We start from the raw sequence: 16,036 nt of genomic DNA on the forward strand, positions 1-16,036 counted from the left end.
AGAAGGGCGAAGAGAGCACACAATGATGGATTATTCTATTCTACTCTTACTGGAATTGAACCGAGTGTCACAAGGTCAGCTGTAAAAGCTAACAACTTTGAGATTAAGTCAGCCATCATCCAAATGATTCAGCAAAGTGTACAATTTTTTGGGTTCCCAGCTGATGATCCTAATGAGCACATTGCAAATTTTCTGGAAATCTGTGATACTTTCAAGCATAATGGAATGAGTAATGATGCAATCAGATTGAGACTTTTCCCTTTATCATTGAAGGATAGATCTAAGGCTTGGTTGAATTCATTACCAGCTGGTTCCATCACTACTTAGGAGGATATCACTCCACCTTTTTGAGCCAAGTACTTTCCACCTTCAAAGATAGGTAGGTTGAGGAATGAAATCACCACTTTCGCATAAATAGATGGAGAATTTTTGTATGAGTCTTGGGATCGCTATAGGGATCTACTAAGGAGAGTTCCTCACCATGGTCTACCTATGCTGCTTCAAGTACAGACATTCTACAATGGTCTCACAACCAACATCAAGATAATGATTGACATAGCAGCTTGAGGAACACTGAACAACAAGACACCTGAGGCTGCATAGAAGTTGATTGAGAATATGGCAAATAATAGTTACCAATGGGAGAAGGAGAGATCTTCATCAAGAAATAATTGCAGCTTGCATAGTGTTGACAACTATACAGCTCTATTTGCACAAATTGAGGCCTTAACTAAGAAGATAGACAGCATGAATAGGGTGACAGCACAAGCAGTGCAAGTTCAGAATTATGAAGTTCAACAAGGGAATCCTTATTCTAATACTTATAATCCTGGATGGAGGAATCACCCTAATTTTCCATGGGGCAACCAAAATAATCAGACACAAGCTTCCCCGCTAGCTTTAATTATATATTTTTATAAATATTGAACCTTTCAACATGAATTTCTTTAAAATTTCTTGCTCTAATGTACAAATTACTTAAATCCCACTTTTGTTTAGTTATTAAAATTCAATATACATAAAAAAAACATATATCATGTAAATTAAAGACTAAATTTCTTGCTTCCTATTAATACTATATTGAACTCTCTATAGTACTATCAAATGTAATAAACTCCTTGCAAGATACAGGAGAAGGAACAAATGATGATTTTATACATCTCAAAAGTTCCTAATTAAGCCCATCAAAAAATTGGTGTTGTTTGATTGTTGTTACACCCATTGTGGACCCCATTTGCCTTGTCGGGTCCTTGATTAATAGCGATGTGATCAAATCCTTTGCTAGCTCTGAAACCATGATTTCTTTGGGAAACTCAAGTGCTCGAGCCACAATATTTGCTAAGGGTAACTCCTAGTCAACTCCCTTACAAGATGTCGTCCCATATAACATTTCGAATACGAATATCCCTAGTGTCCACCAATCAGTTGTGTTTCCATGTCCTTCACCAGACACAATTTCTCATGCTAAGTACTCGTGGGTCCCAACAAAAGGCCTTGATTGGACATTGATTGACTCTGTGATGATTTCGACGGTTGTGGGATGTGTTGATTTTTTTTTATTTATGTTGACTCGGGTGTAAGCAGGAGGCTATTGCAGGTGTTATACAATAGGGTAGAATGCATGATGAATTAGAAAAGTTGGGTTGATCATCAGGGTAACAACTTGTTTTTGTGATTAGTGATGCATTTTGATTAGAAATTATATGAATCGTTGATGTGGAATTATCGTCTTTTTGTGAGAGATCGAAGTCAGTCAATAAAATGTGACCGTCGAATCTTACTAACACGTCTTAAAATCACAGTAAACTATCCCCATCATGTGTAAGTATTATATGGCCACTGTGACTTCAGATGCATAAAACCCGTGCCAAAAAGAGAAGGTCACAAAACTTTTTAAAAAATTGAATAAATTTAAATAAGTTCAAAATATATAAAATTGAGTTTGATAAGTTATGTGAATAGCTTGTTTAAAATTTAACACTTTATTCCATTTAATATATTTGAGAATATGTTTAATATATTATTGAAATATAATAATCTCTTGAAATATTACTTAGATTAATAAAAATATATAATATATTTAATTTATTAATATATAAACAGGTTCATAAACTTGTAAACCAAATTCCTTCATATTTGAATTTGGCTCTTATACTTTAACATTTTGGGACCGTATTAAAATATGAAAAAAAGATTTTATTAATTAATAAAATTGAAAATGAAGATGGTATCTATATATACATATATATATTTATGCAAAAATATGATAGAATCAAGAAGGTGACATGGGGAAAAGTTAAAAACTTCAAAAAGAAGATACTTATAATTGGGAATTATATAAATATATAATGTGTGTGTCTATATATATATATAACCTTCTCAATTTATCAATATATATATGTGTGTGTGTATAGATAATGTATGTACGTATATCACAATACTAACTGCGTTAAATGTCATAGTAATAAATTAATGATTCGTATAATCATTTAATATATTTTTATTGGTACATATAATTAATATTGTTGTACATCTGTAGCGGGCAGCAGCTTCATTGAAGCATTTATCCGGCTACCTATGATGGAGGATGTGAAGATAGCCATCGGGATAGAACTTAATGAGTAAACACAACCACCGATCACAAATGAACTTCATACCTATTGGTGCCACATATGATTGCTCATACACCATCATATATATGAATTATATGTTTATATATATATATACACGTGTCAAGACATGTGATGAAAGGAGTAAGGAAGGGTAAACTTTCACACATAATTAACGACATCATAAATCAAATCAATTAGTGAATATAGTAAATTAATTTCATACTTATTTTTTATTGTACATATTATTAATATATTTCATTACTAAGTTTTTTAAAAAATTGTTTTAAATTTTTTCGAAAAAAAGGTGCATAAGCAGTGGATGCAACCAAACATGAATTCTTAGTAATGAAGGAAAAAATAAAAATCTTTCTTGAGGTAATATTTTATTTTATAAATTTTATTTTCATATATATCTTTTTCTTTTATAGATTTCGTAAAAATTTTAATTGAATTTAAATTTATAGATTTATACATATAAAATATTCTACATTTTAATAAAAGTTAAAGTTATAAATTTTAAATAGAAAATAAGTGTTTTAACTACTATCATATTGTTATAATTTATTATAATTATTAATAGCTATAATTATGGAGCTGACAAAATAAATTTTTAATGAAGTAAAACTCATGCTGTATAAGCATGCAAATTTAAATTTAATTAAAATCTTCACGAAGTCCAAAAGAAAAAAGAAATACATGAAAATAAAATTTTATAGAATATGTAAAATAAAATAATACCTTATGAAGGATTTTCATTTTTTCCTTCATTAATTATTTATTAAAAAATAAAAATTGGGTACATCTATTAATTAAGTGGTATGCATCAATCATAAGACAATACAAAAACCTCCAAGTAAGAATACATATAAAAATACAGTTTCATCCGAGATTAGTCAAGTGATATATACTAATTACAATACAATGCAGATAACTTTCAAATGATGACACACATAAAAATACAATCTAACTCGAACTTATAATCTCTTATAAAAAAAGAAACATATCAACTATTAAACTAATTATTTAATTAATTATGTATCCACATATATAATTAATTAATTTAATAATTTTTTATCTTTTAGGCAGATATCTAAGTAATTTTATCCTTAATTATAAGAGTATGAGTTCAAATCAGACTATACATCTCATGACAAATCATTTAACTATCAAAATGTACGAATTTTTACTAGCAAAAATTGTATATGAGAATTTTTATTGTTAAATATATATTATAAGATCAATAATAACACACAATAATACTCCAAATTGAAGAGTTTTGAGCTGTGATGATTAGTATTACTTATATACCTTGAGGAGCCTCCTTTAATCTTGATGCAAAGTGCACAAATCGTAGGAAAATTTGCATAAGATACTTTATCCCTGCAAATCAAGAGAAGAAGATCAAATAATGAAATCCATCAATTAATCAAATATTGTTAATAACAATAAACTTTTATCTCCAAATAAAAATAAGTACATCCAAGGGCAGTGTTCACATCCCTCACCAGTGAAGGTTAACCATTACATCTATCTAAAATCAAGAAAACATCTAATTAAAGTTTGTGTAATTCATCCTTTCTTACATGTGTATCACAGAGAACATTGTCTCTCCTCACCCAAATCAGCTCCTAGAGTTTGTTTGTTCCGCTGTTAATCCAATTCCTACTTCCAAACAGCATCACTTTTACCCTCATAGAGAACATGGTCTCACTCACCTGGATTTACCTCCTAGAATTTTATATTTATATTGTTTTTAATCCCTATACAATTCGTTTCTTTTTCTCTACTCACCAATACTACCATTTTCGAAACAGACATCAAGAGAATTAAATATAAAAGATAACAGAATAATAATTCCCAAATAGATATCAGATTCAGACCACAATTTCCCTTTTTTTAAATTTCCTATCCCTCTCCTGTTCTCATCCTTTCAATTTTCCTCCTATGTTTTTAGCATATCTCTTATGTCCTCTCCTCATAGTTGTCCACACGATAATTCCATCGTTTTGTCCGATCTTCTTTTTATCCTCAGATCTCACTCTCCATTTTTTTCGTTTTTACTTCTGGTTCTAATCTGATTTCAAGAAAATGTCCCTATTCCAAGATCAACTCATTTCTTCCCAAAAATATCTCAAAGAATTTAAAACATAAATTCTACTCAAGTAGTGAGAGTCAAATTTAACTTTGTTCTCAGTGACGGCGTTAATTTGATTGTTGGATTCCTCCCTTATTCTGCTCCCAATTCCACCGCTAGCTAATTAATATGATTGAGAAATCGCACATAAACTCCCTCTTAGTGTACCCTAGCTATGAATTTTCTTCCACTCCCTCTTCCCCTGCAGCCCGACGTCCTCTTTGAAAGTGAAGGAGGAACCATCAAAACCATTGAGGATGGCAACGAAATCCCTAAATTAAATAAGATTACAAAATATTTTTTCATAATTGAGGCATAATCAATATTTTTACTTTTAATAATTAAGGTAGAAACAATAATGTCTTCCTAAATATAATTATATAATTATATATTTACTTTTTGAAAAGAAAATTTTTATCTCTTTAACTGCTTAAGTAGTAATCAAAATTTTAAATTTTAAAGACTAATGAAGAAAAAAAATCTCTAGACTTTGACTTCTAACAAGCATTCAATTCTCTAATTTTAGATATTCTTTAAGTGTAATCTTATAATAGTTCTTTTATAGATAACATAATGAAAATAATGTTAAAACTCTAAAATATTTGATTACGACACTTCTAGTTTTTTTTTCTTTCTTGATGCTTTCAGTTTTTCTTTCTTGATGCTTTTAGTTTTTCTTTCAATCTTTCTTTAATGATATAATTTATATCTATGACGCCATGTTCATATAGGAAATGATAAAATAGTTTCTTTATAAAATTAGCTCTATTTATTTCTTCACCACAATATAATTTCTTCATAATCTGATCCTCACATTTATTACTGTGTTATGATGTGATCAATTTTAGGTGATCTAGAAATATAAAAAGAGTTAGAAAATAATTGGGAAGAGGAGGAAAAACATAAGGAAATGAGATAGGAAAATAAGAGTTAGACCATAAGTATTATAAAGGTAAGTTCTCTTTTATTCCCCTAACAAATAACGCATAATTAGGTAGTAATTATAAAGTAGATTCATTATAAGGATTCATATTTTTCAAACAGTTCCTAAGTTTTAGTTAACGACCGCGAACTAACTCAAATCACATATTTGACTTTTTATTAAATTACTTTTTTACTCTAAATAACAGAAAAACATAAAAGTACAATCTAAATTAAATACATCCGAAAATATATACGTGTACTTACATTAGATATTCTTTAAATGTAATCTTATAATAATTTTTTTTATAGATTACATAATGAAAATAATGTTAAAACTCTAAAATATTTGATTACATAAGTTCAAAATAATGAAAATAAGATTTCTATCTCTTTAATTTTTAAATTTTAAAGACTAATGTAGAAAGAAATTTCTAAATTTTGACTCCTAGTAAGCATTCAATTCTCTATATTTAGATATCTTTTAAGTATAATCTTGCAATAATTCTTTTAAAGATTACATACCTTAGAATGAAAAATAATGTTAAAACACTAAAATATTTGATTATAAAAGTTTAAAAATAGATTATGACACTTCTATTTTTTTTTCTTTCTTGATGCTTTCAGCTTTTCTTTCAATCTTTCTTTAATGCTATGATTTATATTTATGATGCAATATTTAGATTAAAAACAACAAGGTAGTTTTTTTATAAAATTACCTCTATTAATTTTTTCACCACAATATGATTTCTTCATAATCTTATCCTCACATTTATTATTGTGTTACGATGTGATCAATTTTAGGTGATCTAGAAATATAAGAAAAGTTAGAAAATAATTGGGAGACCGAGGAGGAAAAACATAAGGAAATGAAATAGGAAAACAAGAGTTAGATTGGAAACATTATAGAGGTATGTTCTCTTTTTTTTTCCTAATGCATAACGCACAATTAGGTAGTAGATTCGTTATAAGGGGTCATATTCTTCTAACAATTCAAAATTTTAGACCGCGAACTAACTCAAATCTCATATTTGACTTTCTATGAAATTACCTCTTCATCCTAAATAACTGAAAAATATAAAAGTACAATCTAAATTAAATATGTCCAAAAGTATATACATGTACTTACATTAAGCAGTATTAAATCAATCTTGTTCATTTGATTCAATTTTTACTTTTTTAAGTAATTATTAGTAATCATTTACATGTTGAATGAGGTATATATTCATTAATTTTATTTTTGAACCGCTTATATTTTTAGCTTGAATTCATTGAATGAAACTTTATTTCATAATTCTTCATATATAGGAAGATCAATTTGAACTTAGTTCATAAATAAGAGAGTTTAAATATTAAAATTGTGATATATTGTTAAATTATAAAATATGGGACAAATGTCGCAAGTAAATTTCTTAAGAAAATGATGAAGCTTGTTTAGAAATTAAAGTAAATGGGACAATTAGATACATATACAAATATTTTAACTTCTAATACTATACTATACTATATCTATTTTTAAAATATAGTTTCTCAATGAGTGGTGTAATTTGATTGACAACCTAAAAATTTCTACATAATTTCTTCATTTACAAATTGAAAATATATACATATGCATGAGGTTAATTGAAATTATTATTGTCATAATCGAGCAATAGAGTTAAAATAATATAAGAATATTCTCAATTTACAGTGAACTCTTTAAAAGAACACCTTTCACTCCTACAGTACTATATATATGATATAAAGTCTATAAACAGGAAACAATTTGTTTATTGTCCAATCCAGGAAGATGTTTCAAGCTAATGCTAATCCTAAATCAATATATCATCTTTACATTAAGATCCAATGATACCGAATCACTGCTCAAAAGCTTTATAAAATGAAAAATAAACATTGTTATCATCACCATTATAAATTTAAGTTATTCAAATAGGTAAGTTAAGCCACAAATTGAAGTTAACTATCCTTATGTGAAAGCAGCTTAAGAATCTTATATTATGCAAGTCTTTTGGGAGTTCTTCCAACTGCACTTTTTCTTGGGGTTAGCACTTATCATGCAAGAGAAGGCATTGACAAGCTCATAATCATCTTCAATTATCAAAATTTTGACTGCACTTGGGTCTGCAAGTAGAAGCTTAGCCACAAGGCATCCAGTAATTGACCATGTCTGGAATAATCGTGCTTGCTTCCTGATGAACTTTCCTCTTTTTATGTCATAGTATTAAGGTTAATTGTCTATTGATATGTGTCTTTCCGCAACTTCAAAAGATTTAGCAGTGATTTCTGGTCTTTTCATCTTTATGGGTGCAACAGTAAGCTATAAAAAGTCCATTTTTAAAATCTTAAGCCACATTGCCAACATTCCTTCATTATTACTTTATTTTATAAAACATCAACAAGGTGCCATATCCTATTGGATTCAAGTATGTGAACTTAAGAAACTTATACCTAAATATAACTTATACAAAGGGTTCTTTGGAGCAATGAACAAAACATTAGCAGTAGAGAGAATATTTAAGCATAACAAACTAACCTACCATAGCAGAGTTGGCCAAGAACTACCATTGTGGTAAGACCAAGGCCTGCATGAAAAGGAAACATAGTGAGAAATTCTGAAGATAATGAAGAAATAGATCATAAATAAATAAGACGAGAGTAGATTCTTATGTGTTCTTAGGATCACTACTAGTGATTATTTGCCACACCTAACCTTCAAGAGCAGGATAACATATATTGAATAACATATCTGCTACCAAATCTACTTCGCTTCAATAAGATCTAGTATGGCATGTGACTAATCAACTGTTGTCAGACTGCTTACAACAGACCACATGTTTCTTAGAGAAAAAAATCAAAAATCCATATGTGCTGGTTGTAAGTTTCCAATTAGATAACCTCCTTTATTGGGCATCCATTCCACCAACCAAGGAGAAATTTGATCTGGGTAATTGTTGAACTTATTAACTGCATCATATGAGTACTCCTCAGTCTTGCAACTATAAATCTCTTTTAGTTTTCGCAAATCAATCAAATAATACTCCCTAATGTGGAATGAGAGAGCAAGTAGGCAATTATTCAGAGCCGAAACAAATCAGCTGATCCATCTTCTTGAGCAAGCATTTCACGTGCACAGAGTAAGGTAGAATAAAATAGTGCCTTCAAGAAAAAAAAAGGATTAACTAGAGATACCACAACAAAAAAAGGTAAACAAATAAGATCTCTCTATTACCAACTTATAAATTTAAATAATGGTCGATTCATGTAGGCTAGTGAGTCAGATCATAATCTGTTGTTTGAATCCAATTTGCTAAAACATGGATCAAAACTAAAACGACTGGGAATAGTTCTAGATAAAAGTAGCAAAACTCCCTCAGAAATTCCCATAAACATAATGATAATCAAATAATTATAACCTTCTCAATCCTCAAACCCTTCTTTTATCAAAGTGAACCCAAGAAATTCTTGACTCAATTGAAATAATACCTTTTTCTACTTCAATTTCAAGAATGATTAACCTTAAATCAGAAAATAAGCAAAAGAAACAAATCAAGGCATTAGATTCAATGTGAGTATTTTAGTGAAAACTTTCAACTAAATCAGACATACAACCCAAAAGTAAAAAAATCAACAATAAAAAGGAAAATAAACTTTGACACTCAAGGAAAACTAATGAAATGATGCTACGAATATACATAATACGTCTCTTTTTCCCCTTTATTTTTAGGAACCATAAAGAATTATCTTCTAATACCTAGAAGTCATATAATAAGAGTACTCAAAAGGTGAGAAAAACCTGATCAAAAGCCAAAAGCTAACGATTACAAGGCACCAATGCAATTTTTTTGTAAGAAACAACTAGAAGCATCTAAATAACTAGTCAATTTGTGATAGAACTTAACAAAAATCCTACTAATTGGACCATTCATAAATCAAGGATTCCCAAACAAGAAAAAAAAAGATCATAGCTTAAATCCAAACCCAGATGAAGTGATATTAAAATGAACATATGGAACTCACTATTTCCATGCCCCTTTTAGATAAGGAAGAAAATGAGGAATTGCAGGAAGTCCTACCTTCGGAAGTCTATGAGGATCCCATGGATCCACAAATCTGAGTGCATGACTGTTCCCGCACTCTAATGGATTCAATGGCATAGTGAAAGAAGTGGTCGTTATGTCTTGTATTTTGTAGTCGTTTCTAGCCTCAGTTTATGTATGTATTTGGAACATTATATATATTTGTAAGGAATTTATTATGGTCTGATTCCGCTACATAAATTGTATCATGCACTCATTATTTTGAATCTATATCTGATACCCATTTGCCTTAATTAGCACTTGGGATGTCACAACCCATGAGTTTTCCTGCTTAATATTATCAAGACCTTGATGCAATAAATTTTGGTTTTGTCCAAGTAATACCTTAAAAAGAGGATTACTACCTCTTATACCAAATATTAGAGAAATTAATAATTGAATACCAAATGTCCATTACCATTTCAAATGAACCATAAAGGCAAATTTTTCCTTTCTTGAAATAAACAATTGACGAGCACATGCGGCTATTCAAACAACTGTTAGAACAAAAAACGAATCTACCCTGATGATTCCTTCATTCCATTTAATAGAGTTAATTACCTCCCCTTTTTCCCTGAGAGGGTTAGGTTTTGAAACTTACAAAAGTAAATAGAATGTAATAGGAATTGACTTAGTCTAGTACCAAGTTAGTGTTGGATGACCTCTTCTCCATTTTCTTTTTTTGGTTCCAAGAGGTATTGTTTCCAACAATGAAACCTTTTGCACCATAGACAAGTTATTGTTGTTTCTCTCAATAGTCTATCAATTGGCATGCAAAGGGTGACCGATGGATATGGTGGATGGCATGGCATCATTATCAATCGTAGAGGAAGAGGATGGGGACTTGGACTTAATTGAACTTTTCCCTGAACAACAAGAGTTGTATGACCTCTATTTGGTGGGAAGATTCCTGACAGAAGCACTTGTGAAGTTTAAACTGATGAAGAATACACTGGCAAACCTGTTGAGGCCGATAGGGGTAGTAAATATTGTAGATCTCAATTTTGGCCGTTACTTGTACAGATTTTTCTACGAAGTGGATATCCGAAGAGTGCTCAATAGAGGGCCATGGACTTTTAATAACAACTTATTGGTTGTGCACCACCTTAGGGAGGGAGAATATCCAATGAAAGTAGCCATTGACACGAGCCTCTTCTAGGTGCAGATTCACTCACTCTTGCCAAGTTGTGTATCGAAGACAATGGCTAGGCAGTTTGGGAACCTGTTGGGGGGCTTTATGGACTATGACACACGTTTGTCTTCTATGGCTAGCCATTGATGTCTGAAAGCCTCTATTCAGAAGAAAGAGGTTCAACCTGAGAAATGGGGAATCAACATTTGCAATCTTCAAGTATGAACATCAGCCTTTATCCTACTTCCTGTGCGATTGGTTGGGGCATTCAGAATCTTTCTACAAACTCCACATCCATTCTAGTGCAGGAGAGGAGGGTTGATTCCTTATGTGCAAATCCCCCACAGAATTTTTGCTCTGACGAGCAGATGGTTACGGAATGAAAAGGGGAAAAACTGACAGAATCATGGGCGAATATCCTGGCAAGTATCTTGGGGATAGGGGGAAGGAAAGAAGAGACGAATATCTCGGCCGAAGCGGGAAAGAAGGGAGATTCTTAAAATTTATTAAAAAAATATAAATTTATACATTTTATTAATTATATAATACTTATCCAGTAATAATAACACAACTTATGAATAATAATATATAGAATGTATAGTTCATAGTCCGAACTATAAGTTCAACTTTTATAGAAAATGGTGAAAGTACAAATGATTTATCTAAAAAATATTAAACATTGATAAATTTATATTTAATTAAGTTGTAAAATGTTAAAATAATTTTTAAGAAATGAAAATTAATTTTATGTAAAATTAAAATAAAAAATTTTTAAATTCTATCAATTTTTGTTATTTTCTAATTCGTTTCATCTCGTAATTAAATGAAATATGAATTTATTAATCACCTTAGTGAATAAAGTGGAGTTAACTTATATTTGTTATGCTTTGATAATTGATACATACCTAATATAAGTAACTACAGTTATTTAACTTTTCATATCATCATATCTTCTTGAGAAATACTCACACAAACACACAAATATATATGTGTGTGTGTGCATTTTATAAATTTAAAGAGCTATTGTAACTTGATGTAATGCTAAATCACTATAAAATTTTCGGTGGAATTTATAATAGGAAGTGGATATGATGATGATGACTGTCATATCATACATGAGAATCACTAAATATATATATGAGAAAAAAATACATTTTTTGGTTCTGATAACTAAAAGTTGAAAAATAAAGGAAATAAAAATCTTAATATTTTGTTTGGTTTAAATTTATAAATGAAAAATAATTACTATAAGAAAGTAATTAATAATATCAGTTATTAATATAATGATGAGTTAGCTACCGAGAATCAAAATAGAATTTAAAAAGAAATTAATCATTTCCTCTTTCCTCTTTTGTTAAGAGTTCTTGTGTGGAAAAAGATTTATCATTCATGAACAATAGCATAATTACTATTTAAATAATAAATAATAAATATTTTAATATTTTAGTATAAAAACCAAGTCTATTTCTTCTTCTTTAATATTTATGTTAATAAATAATTTAAGAAAAATATTAATTTGAATTTTTTCGTTTAATTGTTCTATTTAAAAGAATCTATTTGTTACAAAACATTATTTTCGCTTGGATATATCATGACTCTTTAGGACAAAATGCAATTTCATTACTATATCTCTACCAATGCAATCATATGTTAAATCTTTTGATTCTATTGAATCAAATATTATAAATAAATCATCATTAATCCATATAATTACATCTAAAAAGTGATTAATTTTACATTTTAATAAGATTCAGACTTGTTGTCTTCAAGAAAAATTTTAGAATCGTAACCATTCAAACACTATGTTTATGATAATTTATGAAAATTCTTAAAAACTTCATTGTAGTGTGTGCTTAATTGTGATAAATGAACAATTGTCACAAACTTTAATGGGTGCATTTTTGGTGCTTGAAATGCATGTTCCCATGTTAATGTATGTTAGTGGCTATTTTCTCTTTTTCAATGATATCGTCCTATGTTTACCTTATAAATAGTTAGCTCCTCTACTCTATCCTATCTTATTGCTACATATCTCTATTGCTCTCCCTTTTATGTCTTTTCTTTCACTTTCACTTTTCTTCAAATTTTCTTAAAAGATTTCTAACTTTTTTACTTTTCTAGTTGTGCAAATTAATAAAATCTATGATCTATAGCCAAGCTTATTGTATCATGCAATTAACATGTCAAAAAGCCCTTTTCTATACTCACCTTATCTGATTGAGAAAGGAGCACTATTTCACACACATAACCTGATAAATTTACAGAGCAATAAGCAAAAACTTAAGATTCAATCATCCTTATACGAAATTACAAATTATGAGGCTTATAAAATTCTTTACACTACATGACTATAATATAATTAAACTAACTTTACAAGATGAACTTTCACTGTCACTAAAGGTTCTATAAAGTCTTCCTTCGACCTTAAACTTACTCTGGATTTGGACTAATCTGCATTGGGGGGTGTTAATTGGAGTGAGATTCACGAACTTAGTAAGGAAAAAGGGCAATGCCCATAACAAAGACATGCAAACACTCAACCACACAAGATTTACAAAACATATGCATATTTTCTTAAAACCAATTCTAAAGCAATGCAGTAACCATAATTTCACATATCTCAATAATTCACTCTTTCACATGTGATTTCATAAACATCATAAATACTCTAACATCACATCTACATAAATAAACAATATTATTCACTAGTTTCGTAGCACTTGCACTTGTACTTTCTGACAATCACTTGCACTTGTTATTGAATTACTTATCTTTGCATATGTCAATATGACTTTCACCTTACATTGTTCACTTATCACTTTTCAGTTATACTTTCATTCTCAGTTACCTTTCTATTAAGGTTTATAATTTGTATTTTTTTGTCTTTTAAGAGTTTCATAGTGCGATGCCGTTTTTGCTGGCATCAACGAAAGCAGTAAGGATCCCCTTTACCATATGAATACATTCCAATTTAATTCACAGTTCATAATTTACAGTACACAATATACAATTCAAAGTTCTCATTGCTTCACCACATCCGGCAAAATTCGTATCCACAGTTAGGGTTCACCACAGTCACATGCCAAAAGACTACACACACACCCACCCTTTATTGATACCAATTAAATGGATTTCTCATCTTTTAAAGATTCTTATGTTATTCTTTTACTAATCAAGTTCATCATTGGATGACCTACTCAGGCATGGAGCTACTTATATATCATATATGTTATACGTCAACATGCTTATACAATAAGCATAATATATACCCTTTACATACACAGTTATCAACTCAAATAAATATATATGTACATGTAACACATATAACATGAATATACTTGTATATTTACACAATTCATATGTGTATCCTATAAGTAGGCACATACAAGTTGTTCACTCATATATATACACGTTACACAACCTACAATTATACATATATATGTATCACACACACTTATAACTCGATACTTAGCATGCATAAAATCTACATATATATACAAGTAACAATATGAATACATAAACATATGTCATACACAACATCATGTAGGTCTCCAATCATATACAATTGCACACATGCACATAAGTGAGTTCATAAAACTCGTGTTAGAAAACTTAAATAGTTTGTAAAGTCTGTAAAAATTCATTTTAATGGAAAACAAAGTTTCATAAAAATAATGGGGTTTTTGATTGAATCTAACCTAATCCCTTACCTACATTTGAATTGACAAGTTTTGGAATCCTTATTACCTCAGGTCTATGCTCTCTTCTAAATCCGATACTGTTTAAATAATTCTCTCATTTATAAATAAAAAATATGTGGGTTAATGATGGACACTTATAAAAATAATTAGAATACAAAAAGAAGATCGAGTTTTATCGTAGTGCGATCCTAGTCACCAGAATCACCACACGCCACTATACGCGTATCCTTGATTTCCTATGCATCACTGCAGAGAATTGCTACTGGATCATCATCACCAGAGCACCATTTGGCCATCGTACACCGCCACAAAACTATGTGAATCGACTGAAATTCACCACAAAATTCCTTGTGCACTCAGATCCAGCACGTATATGGTGAAATCGCACCAGAAAAAGCCAGAGATAAACAGAATTGTGCGACCAACTGTAGTGGATCTACTTCTTCTTTGAATGCATTTTGTCATATGATTCTCCTTCTGGTTTCTAATCGCGCAGATCATAGGCCACTTGGACTCCTCTACTTGTCGTGAGGAAAGTCGTGCACCATCATAGACTGCCTCGTGCAGGTCGAAGGAAATTTTCCTCCCTCATTTTTTATGCCAAGAATCTTTCCCCATCTCTCTTCATATAATTTTGCAACTTGGTGCGAATCCAATGGTTCAAATATTCTATAAATTGCCCTTCTCTTTCTGTTCCTCTCCGCACTTCAACTTCTTCCATTTCTCAAAGATTTAGAGAGAGAGAGAAAGAGAGAGAGATAGTAAATTAGTGAGAGAAAAAGAGAAAGAAAGGAAAATGGTGAAGAAGAAAACATCAAAGTTTCGGTAAGAACTCTAGTATTACTTTCAACATCTTAAGGAGTATTTTTTAGATAAAAAAATTTAATATGATTGTTATTTTGTCTGTTTTACATGCCTTTATGTTCAATTGAGTCGAATTGTTCTAATTTTCAAACATGCTATGTGAATTACTGACATTTGATGAATTTGCATGTAATATATGTAACATGTAGTTCATAATAGTAAAAGTAAAAAAAAAATAAAAAAGAGAAAAGTGGAATGAAGCCTGCATGGTCTGAAGTGTATCTGTATTAACATGCATATTACATCAAGTATCTTGTTAGGCTTTTTATCTCTGAGGGGTATCGTTTTCCCTTGCCCTTCGGGGTATTTATTTTTTCCTCCTTTATCTGGTCTGGAAAGACGTAAGAGGACCACTCTTAGTGGATGACGGCGTGCCTTCTGACGAGAGTAGTATCGCACTATCTGTAGGGGCCACTAGTGGTTAAGTAATGTCGTGATTATAGATATCCATTAGGACCACTATAGTTAGTACGGTCATGGTCATAGATCATACCATGGTTTGGCTAGCCAGAAGTGGGCATGAGAAAATTGTTGTATCTCTATCTGATCTGGTCATTTTACTTAGGCAGTTCGAAATTTATATCTGCCCTTAGAGA

At 30.2% G+C, this 16,036-nt stretch overlaps 1 pseudogene; it reads right to left on the reverse strand.

Annotated features, from left to right (window-relative positions):
- Positions 1-7,657: 7,657 nt before the first annotated feature.
- LOC148240185 (alkaline/neutral invertase E, chloroplastic-like) lies at positions 7,658-10,416 on the reverse strand (annotated as a pseudogene).
- Between the last annotated feature and the right edge of the window lie 5,620 nt (positions 10,417-16,036).

The sequence above is a fragment of the Carica papaya genome, chromosome 9 (assembly GCF_054855325.1).
Source record: "Carica papaya isolate Zhongbai chromosome 9, ASM5485532v1, whole genome shotgun sequence".
Classification (NCBI taxonomy): Eukaryota; Viridiplantae; Streptophyta; class Magnoliopsida; order Brassicales; family Caricaceae; genus Carica; species Carica papaya.